Raw genomic sequence first — 7,979 nt, 5'->3', positions numbered from 1 at the left:
CCTGCATCATTGCACAATCCACACGGCGTACGTGCCTAATCACGTGAGATGTGATCAAATTCAAATTCAAAAACTGATTTCTTGGCTTTACACGTCATTGCACTTGATCAAGTACCACATTACATGTAGTCAGTTTGCCCCAAAATGACTCTTATAAGCGGATTGCTTGATTCACTGCAAACGAAAACCTACTATCATTTGGTACAACCTAATTAAAATAAATGTCTTACTATTTACAAATGTGAATATTTGTCAGCTATTTAATGTAAAAAAAGTGTCCTTTAGTAGTCTGCAGTCCTCACTGCACAAATTACCACTTGACTATTTTAAATAGTAAAGCAGTTCACTGTTACAGACAAACAACAACTATGGAATGACCCACTGTGACAGAGATCGAATGATTATTATTATTATTATTTATTTCTTAGCAGACACCCTTATCCAGGGCGACTTACAATCGTAAGCAAATACATTTCAAGTGTTACAATACAAGTAATACAATAAGAGCAAGAAATACAATAACTTTTGTTCAAGCAAAGTATAAGTGTGACAACCACAATTCAATAATACAGCAGATAATAGTGATAGTTACATCAGGGTATGATTAAATAGTGATAGTTACATCAGGATATGATTAAATACAAAGTACTACAGGTTAAGCACTTGGCAGATTACAGTATTCTGAAGTACAGGATTAAATGCAGTAAAATAGGGGCAGATAAGAGCAAAATAAAGCACATTTACATGAAGGGTGATAGTGTCCCAGGATACAAACAGAGGAGTTCTACAGGTGCTGTTTGAAGAGGTGAGTCTTAAGGAGGTGCCGGAATGTGGTCAGGGACTGGGCAGTCCTGATGCTTGGTGTTAGATCTCCCTCCCGACCTGTGAGGGCACTAAGTAAAGGGAACAGAGTACCCTGGACTAAAAGACATGACAATTTATTCCCGTGGGTAGGTGGAAGTCAGCCGGCTAGAAAAGGGACGGAGCTACGGTACCTGAACTCAATGACCCGGACGGGAAACGGCATGGCATCTGCGGATTGGAGAAGCGGATGCGCTCGTTAACCAAGGGGTCATGAGGGAGGGTATAAAATAGGGGTGTAGCAAAGTAATCTGTTCCTTGGTAAATGGTTAGATACAACCTACAAGGAGCCTGTGTATTCTGCTGAAAACCGTGAGTTTTGTCCTGTCTGTGTTAGTGTCTGTTGTAACTGTCTGTTTGTTATTTTAGACTACTAAACACAATCCAGAGCTGTCGCTATTCAGCCAGCATCAAACCTGGACAACAACACTTTCCCTTTGTTCACGGAGAACTGTATTTGCACCACAAGCACTAATATCAATCACTGTTATCTGTGTTTGTGTTTGTGTTTTGTGTTTCGTGTGGGTGTAGTAAACTGGACTTTTGGTTGCGGGTCAAACCCGGGGATTACAAATACCGAGTGAAACACGCCGCTATATCACGCCATCATTTATTATTTACAGGTGTTCCCCATAAGGCTCTGGACATTGTTAATTCAATAAACACCCTTGGCACCTGGAAATCATTTGTCTGTCTGATTTGTATCCGCTCTGCACTGCACTCACCTGTATTCACTCACCACTCTGTCACACCCACTTAGAGAACATTGGAAATAAGGCATATCAAAATAGTATCTTTGTTACAGGCAACATCTGAATTCGGTTCAACCAGAAATGCTACTTGTCATAACCTGCTTTGAATGTACTTCTTGCTAATTTCTTTGTATAGGTCTGAAGTGTGAACTTGTTTCCATTGACAAGTTGCCTGTGTTGATTAAGCCCGATACACACTGACTGATGCGATTGTCACATAACACACCAGCCAATATGAGAGAATCGCATTGCATAATATTAAACATGTTTAAACTTTGCGAGCCGACTGAAATCGATTGGCCGATCCAGTAAAATGGCATCACAAAGCATAACACACTGCCCAATGCGACTGGAAAAAACACATCGCAATTGATCGCATCGGGCAGTGTGTACCAGGCTTTAGTTCAGAGTGGTATTTTCTGGTAAATATAAAATCCATTTGTTTAATCTACTTTACTTGCCTAACGTAGTCCATAATAACCCTGCAGCCAAATACAAAGAATACAATTTGTGTTCTATGCATTGACCATAATAATAATTAAGTGGTTGAATGTTTAGATATATATTCTGGAAATCTGTCAGATAAAAATAATACTCACACTTCTTATCAATGAATTGGTGAAGCAAACATGATTTACCAGTCCCTGCATTTCCAATTACCAAAAACTTGAACAGGAAATCTGAAAAAAAGCAAATAGGAGTTGTTAAATTCTGCAGGTTACAAAACTGTCTCAATAGCTCTATTCAAGGAGTTGGTGTAACAACACACCTATTCTTCTGTACTACCATATACCATTCACAGAGCTCCAATATACATGATGGATCTGTGGCCTTCAGGTTAAAGTAAATGTTCCATTTTCAAATTAAGCATAAAGCAACTGCAGTATATATTAACCTAGTGTAAAGGCAAAGACAGTGTTAACCCTTTAAGGACTGTGATTGTGTAAATATGATCATACTGAAGTGTCATTCTAGGCCCATGTTTGTGTAAATATGATCATACTGAAGTGTCTTTCTGGGCCCATGATTGTGTAAATATGATCATACTGAAGTGTCTTTCTGGGCCCATGATTGTGTAAACACGATCATACTGAAGTGTCTTTCTGGGCTGAAGTGTCTTTCTGGGCCTGTGACCAGGTAAACCCGATCATACTGAAGTGTCTTTCTGGGCCCGTGATCGGAGAAGCACGATAAAAAATGCACTTTAATTTATTGAATTACTGGGCCACCATACTTTGCCGTACAGGTTGGAAACGCCTATTATTGGATAGGGGAGGGATTGAATTTCACTCCCTGATAGTCACTGAGAGAGGCATTTACATTTTAAAAGTGCAGAGAAAGTTTCAACAGCATGCAGAAAGAAAAACATCACAGGACCTTGTTTAGAGAGAAGAAAGAAAAGGAAAAACACTGTAAATCCAATCTGATTAATAATTATATTATAACATTTATTCTCTTTCATGTGTTTTAATATATATATATATATATATATATATATATATATATATATATATATAAATAAATAATAAGACATCCCCCGGTGGCAGCTGTTGCTGTTGCTGTTGGTGCTGCCCTTTCCAGCCTGAGTCAAGGAGGCACTGGTGATCCCACGCTAGACACCACGTGACACAGGGATGGCAGAGTGGTGACGTCAGGCCGGAAGCAGGAAGAAAAACAAAGAGGCAATACTGCAGGGCAAAAAGACGCTGCAGCGCCGTTTATTTGAATAATAAAACAAAAATAAATATTTAAACAAAAAAACACTGCTCACAGAGCAAAAATAAAACATGTACAAAAATAAATAACAAACACAAAATACTGTGATCAGGCTGGGCAGTAGCCTTCACTGATCGCACTGATCGTACTTATTCTTTTTTTTACTTTTACGCGCTTCTCTCACTCTTGCTCGCTCCTCCGACCACCCACCCAGAGCAGGGAGAACTGCAGGCTTTTATATTAGTAACCGAGGGATTAACTAGCTATCAATTATCTGATAATACCTCGGCCACATTCTGTACAGGTTTTCTAATGCAGATGGGGCTTCCCATCCACGCTGTAAAACAATAACAAAACATACAGGTTCACCATCATATTTATAAATACATAATAATAATAATAATAATAATAATAATAATAATAATAATAATAATAATAATAATACAAAACAAATACAAAATAATAAATTGCACAAGGGCGGAGGGGTACCCTGTTCTAAAATAAACAAATACATGCATGGCAGGGCTTTGCCCTGCCCCCTTTTTATGTGCAGGTCCTGCCACAGACCCGCTTAAACTTTTTTGTACACACAAATTGGTGCACGTCCAATAAATAACAAATTATATATAAACACACGAAGATCTCGTAATCCACCGTCTCAAACCGGCGTGTTACCTCAAACAGTCCTTGCCACTTTGTCAGGAGTTTAGACTCAGAGCTGGGTAATAACAGAAGCACGTTATCCCCCAGCTGAAATGTGCGCAAGCGGGCCCATCTATTATAATTGGTCCCCTGTCTGTGTTGTGCGTGCTGCAGATTGTGATGAGTCCATCAACCTACAGACCGTATTGGTTGAATTATCCTGCTGTTCCTCCCACATCTGTCTGACAAGATTGAGCAAGCCCCGGGGTGTCCGCCCATACAGCAGCTCGAACAGGGAGAACCCCGTGGAAGCCTGCAGTACCTCTCTAATCGCAAAGAGCAGGGGAGGAATCAGCTTATCCCGGTTGCGCACATCACTTTCAATGAATCTACGCATCACGCTTTTTAGAGTTTTATTAAAACGTTCTACCAATCCATCAGACTGAATGTGATAAACTGATGTCCTGATAGTCTTAATCCCCAAAAGTTTGCATGATTCGCGGACCAGCCATGACATAAAATTGGTTCCTTGGTCGGTCAGCATTTCTCGGGGAATCCCCACCCGGGAGAAACTTTAACAAGCTCTATATCTATATCTACTCCAATACAACACTCGAATGGAGCTTCCACAAGTGGCAATGGCACAAGGGGGGCTTGTGGCACGGCTCTGGGGCTGGCATGTTGGCACTCTGGGCACTGCTCACAAAACCACCTCACATCGCCATCCAGCACCAGCCAATTGAACCGTGCCTCAAGCCTCGCTTTAGTTTTGTCCCTACCCAAGTGATCAGACAGGGAAACAATGTGAGCCAGATGAAATAAAGCCTCCCTGGAGGGTTTAGTGATGAGCAGCTTGCGAAGCACTTCCCAGGTCTGGTGCAATTTATCAACCCAATACAGTAGATCACAGTCAATTTCAAAGGATGGGTACGTGGCGACACAACTGGGCTCACCCACCCGACCATTACCATAGCTGCTTGATCAAAGAGCCGGCTCAGCGTGTCGTCACGTCCTTGCTCGAGTCGAAAGTCACTGGAGCGAGCTCCCATGGCTTCTAACTCTGGGTCAGGTCCGTCCTGAGTGGAGGTGGAAGGACCAGGCCCCTGTGCTGGCTTCTCCACCTCCTCCCCCAGAACCTTCACCAACCACCTCCACCCGAACAGGACCGGTGCTCCTGCAGCCACAGCCTGTCCAAATGGCTGCTGTCCTCCTCCTCCCCCCCCCGTCCCTTCACCCTCTCAGGAGTGATGCGGTGTGCTGGTGTTGAGGTGGCTGACTTGTAGGGTGTGGTGGTGGGAGTGGGCTTAGCCGCCTGGTATCTCTTGGCCAAGGTGACCACCTCATCCACAGCTCCAAGTCCCTGTCACCGTACCCACAGTCGCTGGTCCCAAAGCCTCCAGGAATTGCTCCATCACTACCAGTTCCACAACCCGATCCTTGGAGTTGGTGTCGGGATCCAGCCAACCCACGGTATAGTCATGGAGACGGTAGGCCAGTGTACAGGGATGTTCTGTCTCGCCTAACCTTCTCTCCCGGAGTCTCCGATGGTATCCTTCGGTTGTGGCTCCCACCCTGTTGAGGATAGCCATCTTAAGGGTGGCGTAGACCATCACCTCCGCTGCAGACAGGGTTTGTGCAGCAGCATGCGCTTCCCTGGTTAACTGCAGCAGTAGGTAGCTCAACATCAATCCTGCAGCCAACTGATTGGCATTGGCCTTGGCCTCAAATAGTCAGAGGTATGCCTCCGGGCGGTCCTCAGCTGGAAGCAACCCCAGCCCCTCCCTGCACCGCCGACGTTAATATCTGGCGCAGGAGGGTCATCATGTCAGTGAACTGTCGCATTTTTTTTTTAAAAGGTGGGGTGCAATTATTTTTCATTTTTTTCAGAATTCACTTGTATATTACTATTAGTAGGTCAATAAAAGTATCTGTGTAGTTTTAATGTATAGGTTTTAACGCTAAGTGTATAAAAAACAACTCTGAAGTTGACACCTCTATGAAAGGTCCAGCTCACTCAAAGCTGCGGCTAATTTATGTGTGACATCACACCAGGACAAGCTTGCCATCCCGCCCGCTGCTTTCCTGCATTACTGCTCTCCAAAACCGCTCGCCAAAACACAACGCACCCAGGGGAGAGGTACCATGGTAAATAGGTGTGTAATATATTGTTGCTCCAGCACAGCGGGGCCATTGGTATCTCTCCACGAGTTTCCTAAAGAGCCGGTACGATGCCAGCAATGGGTGAAGTTCGTGAGGAGGACCAGGGATTGGGATGCTAAGCCCAACAGCAGCTGATGCAGCACCCACTTTACCGAAGACAGCTTTATTAATGTAATGATGTTCACGATGGGTGCTGTTAAAAAAGTTAAATTAAATAAGGAAGCATTACCATCCATTTATCCGGATGGTACCCACAGGACAGCAGCAGCATCTTCTTCTAGTAAAAAAAGTAAAATCACCAGGACTCGAGCGGCAGCCAGGAAAAGAGAGGTGCAGAGGGTAAGGGCATGATCCTATCATTGCATTATACTTATCTCTTACTGTTTGATGAAAATATGTATAAAGTGACGCAATTATATAGCCAACAACCTCCAGTGTACATTATTAATAAATAATGTGATAAAAAGATCATGTCATGTCTCTCGACAGGTATTACTGTACTTGTTTTCCATGATAAATTTTGGCTGTTCTGTTGCCACGGCGATCCGAAGCACTCTGTCTATTGCTCGGCTTTTAAAAAGTCTACAATGAAGAAACGAGAGACTGGCTATTTTGTACGGAGTTCCTGAGCTGGGAGAACGCACCTTTTTTTTGTTCTTTGTGTCTCAAAACAAAAACAGTAGAGTCTGTATTCTTTTTTTGTTTATTTGTTTATGTTTAAAGGGTGTCAGCCGACCGAGTAACTAAGAATATTTGCAGCAAGGCATAGCCTACATAGACAGTCAAGGTTATCGGGTTGTGTGTGTGTGACGCTGTGTAATTGACTGTACTATTATGTCAAGTCTGCTGTTACCTCAAGTAAATCACTACTGAAAATCTTATTATATAAAAAATGTAACAATAACTAAAACTTTCAGAATACTTCAGGGTCTATGTCTTGTTTTTACTGTGAACCTGAACAATAAAGACTGCAATGCAATCTGCCTCCTTGTTGTTTTGTATACTTCCTATCAGTCATTGATGTTCTGCCCATAGCTGCGCGGGAGATAATTGGAGGACCCTCGCTTGAGGGTGGCGCAGTCGAAACATACAATTGATCATTTAACCTCTTGTTTGATTAATAACTAAATTTCACTAACGTGCTACAGCAGGGATGCATAGATGCAACAATCAAGCGATATTCTTCAAAATAAATTCACCGTCTGAATAGGATGCTTGGGACAAGCTTTTCACTAAAAAAACAGGCTTGAAAATACTGCCAAGAAACAAATTAAAAATTAAAAAACCTGAAACTGACCAAAAAAAAATGTCATGTGCTACTCTACCATCAACAGACTACTACAAACCACGGAAGAGAGAGAAGTGCAAATGTAAACAAGCCAATATAAATGAAGCACAAGACCAACATTTCTGACCTGTTTGACTTAAGATGCTAAAACAGCCGAATCGGTAACCGCTTTCACTTCTGTCCTCCATCTACTGCATTTGTTTAAACAGTGAATGTCCCGGTGTGACGTCACGCACACACGCTCTTCCGGGTAGAGGTCTTGAAGGTTTTTGAAAACGGTCTAACCACAAATTATCTATTTATGTTTAAATGAAAAGGTGTCTTGTTAAAAAAAAAAAAAAAAAAAAAAAAAAAAAAGTGTTCTTTTTGGATTTTTTATAAGTAACGAAAATGAACTAGATGGTAACTTTACAAATAAAGTTGTGGGGATTGCTTCATTGGGAAAATGGTCAAAGTAGCTGATTTGTGTCAAAGTCACATTGTTAACTGTCTCATGCTTAGAATGTGCTATCATTTGAAATTTCTCAAAGTTCTATGACAGTTAATTCAACAGTGGGAAG

The 7,979-nt window shown here is 42.1% G+C and overlaps 1 long non-coding RNA gene across 1 annotated transcript; it reads right to left on the bottom strand.

Moving 5' to 3' along the window:
* Positions 1-440: 440 nt before the first annotated feature.
* LOC131737282 (uncharacterized) lies at positions 441-7,633 on the bottom strand. Its single transcript, XR_009328888.1, has 3 exons — positions 7,547-7,633; positions 2,213-2,293; positions 441-1,032 (listed from the first exon to the last, which is right to left on the bottom strand). It is a non-coding gene; the product is annotated as an uncharacterized LOC131737282 (long non-coding RNA).
* Between the last annotated feature and the right edge of the window lie 346 nt (positions 7,634-7,979).

The sequence above is a fragment of the Acipenser ruthenus genome, chromosome 6, assembly GCF_902713425.1.
Source record: "Acipenser ruthenus chromosome 6, fAciRut3.2 maternal haplotype, whole genome shotgun sequence".
NCBI lineage: Eukaryota > Metazoa > Chordata > Actinopteri > Acipenseriformes > Acipenseridae > Acipenser > Acipenser ruthenus.
Note: the sequence above shows the minus strand (reverse complement) of the source record. Positions and strands in the feature narration are given on the sequence as shown.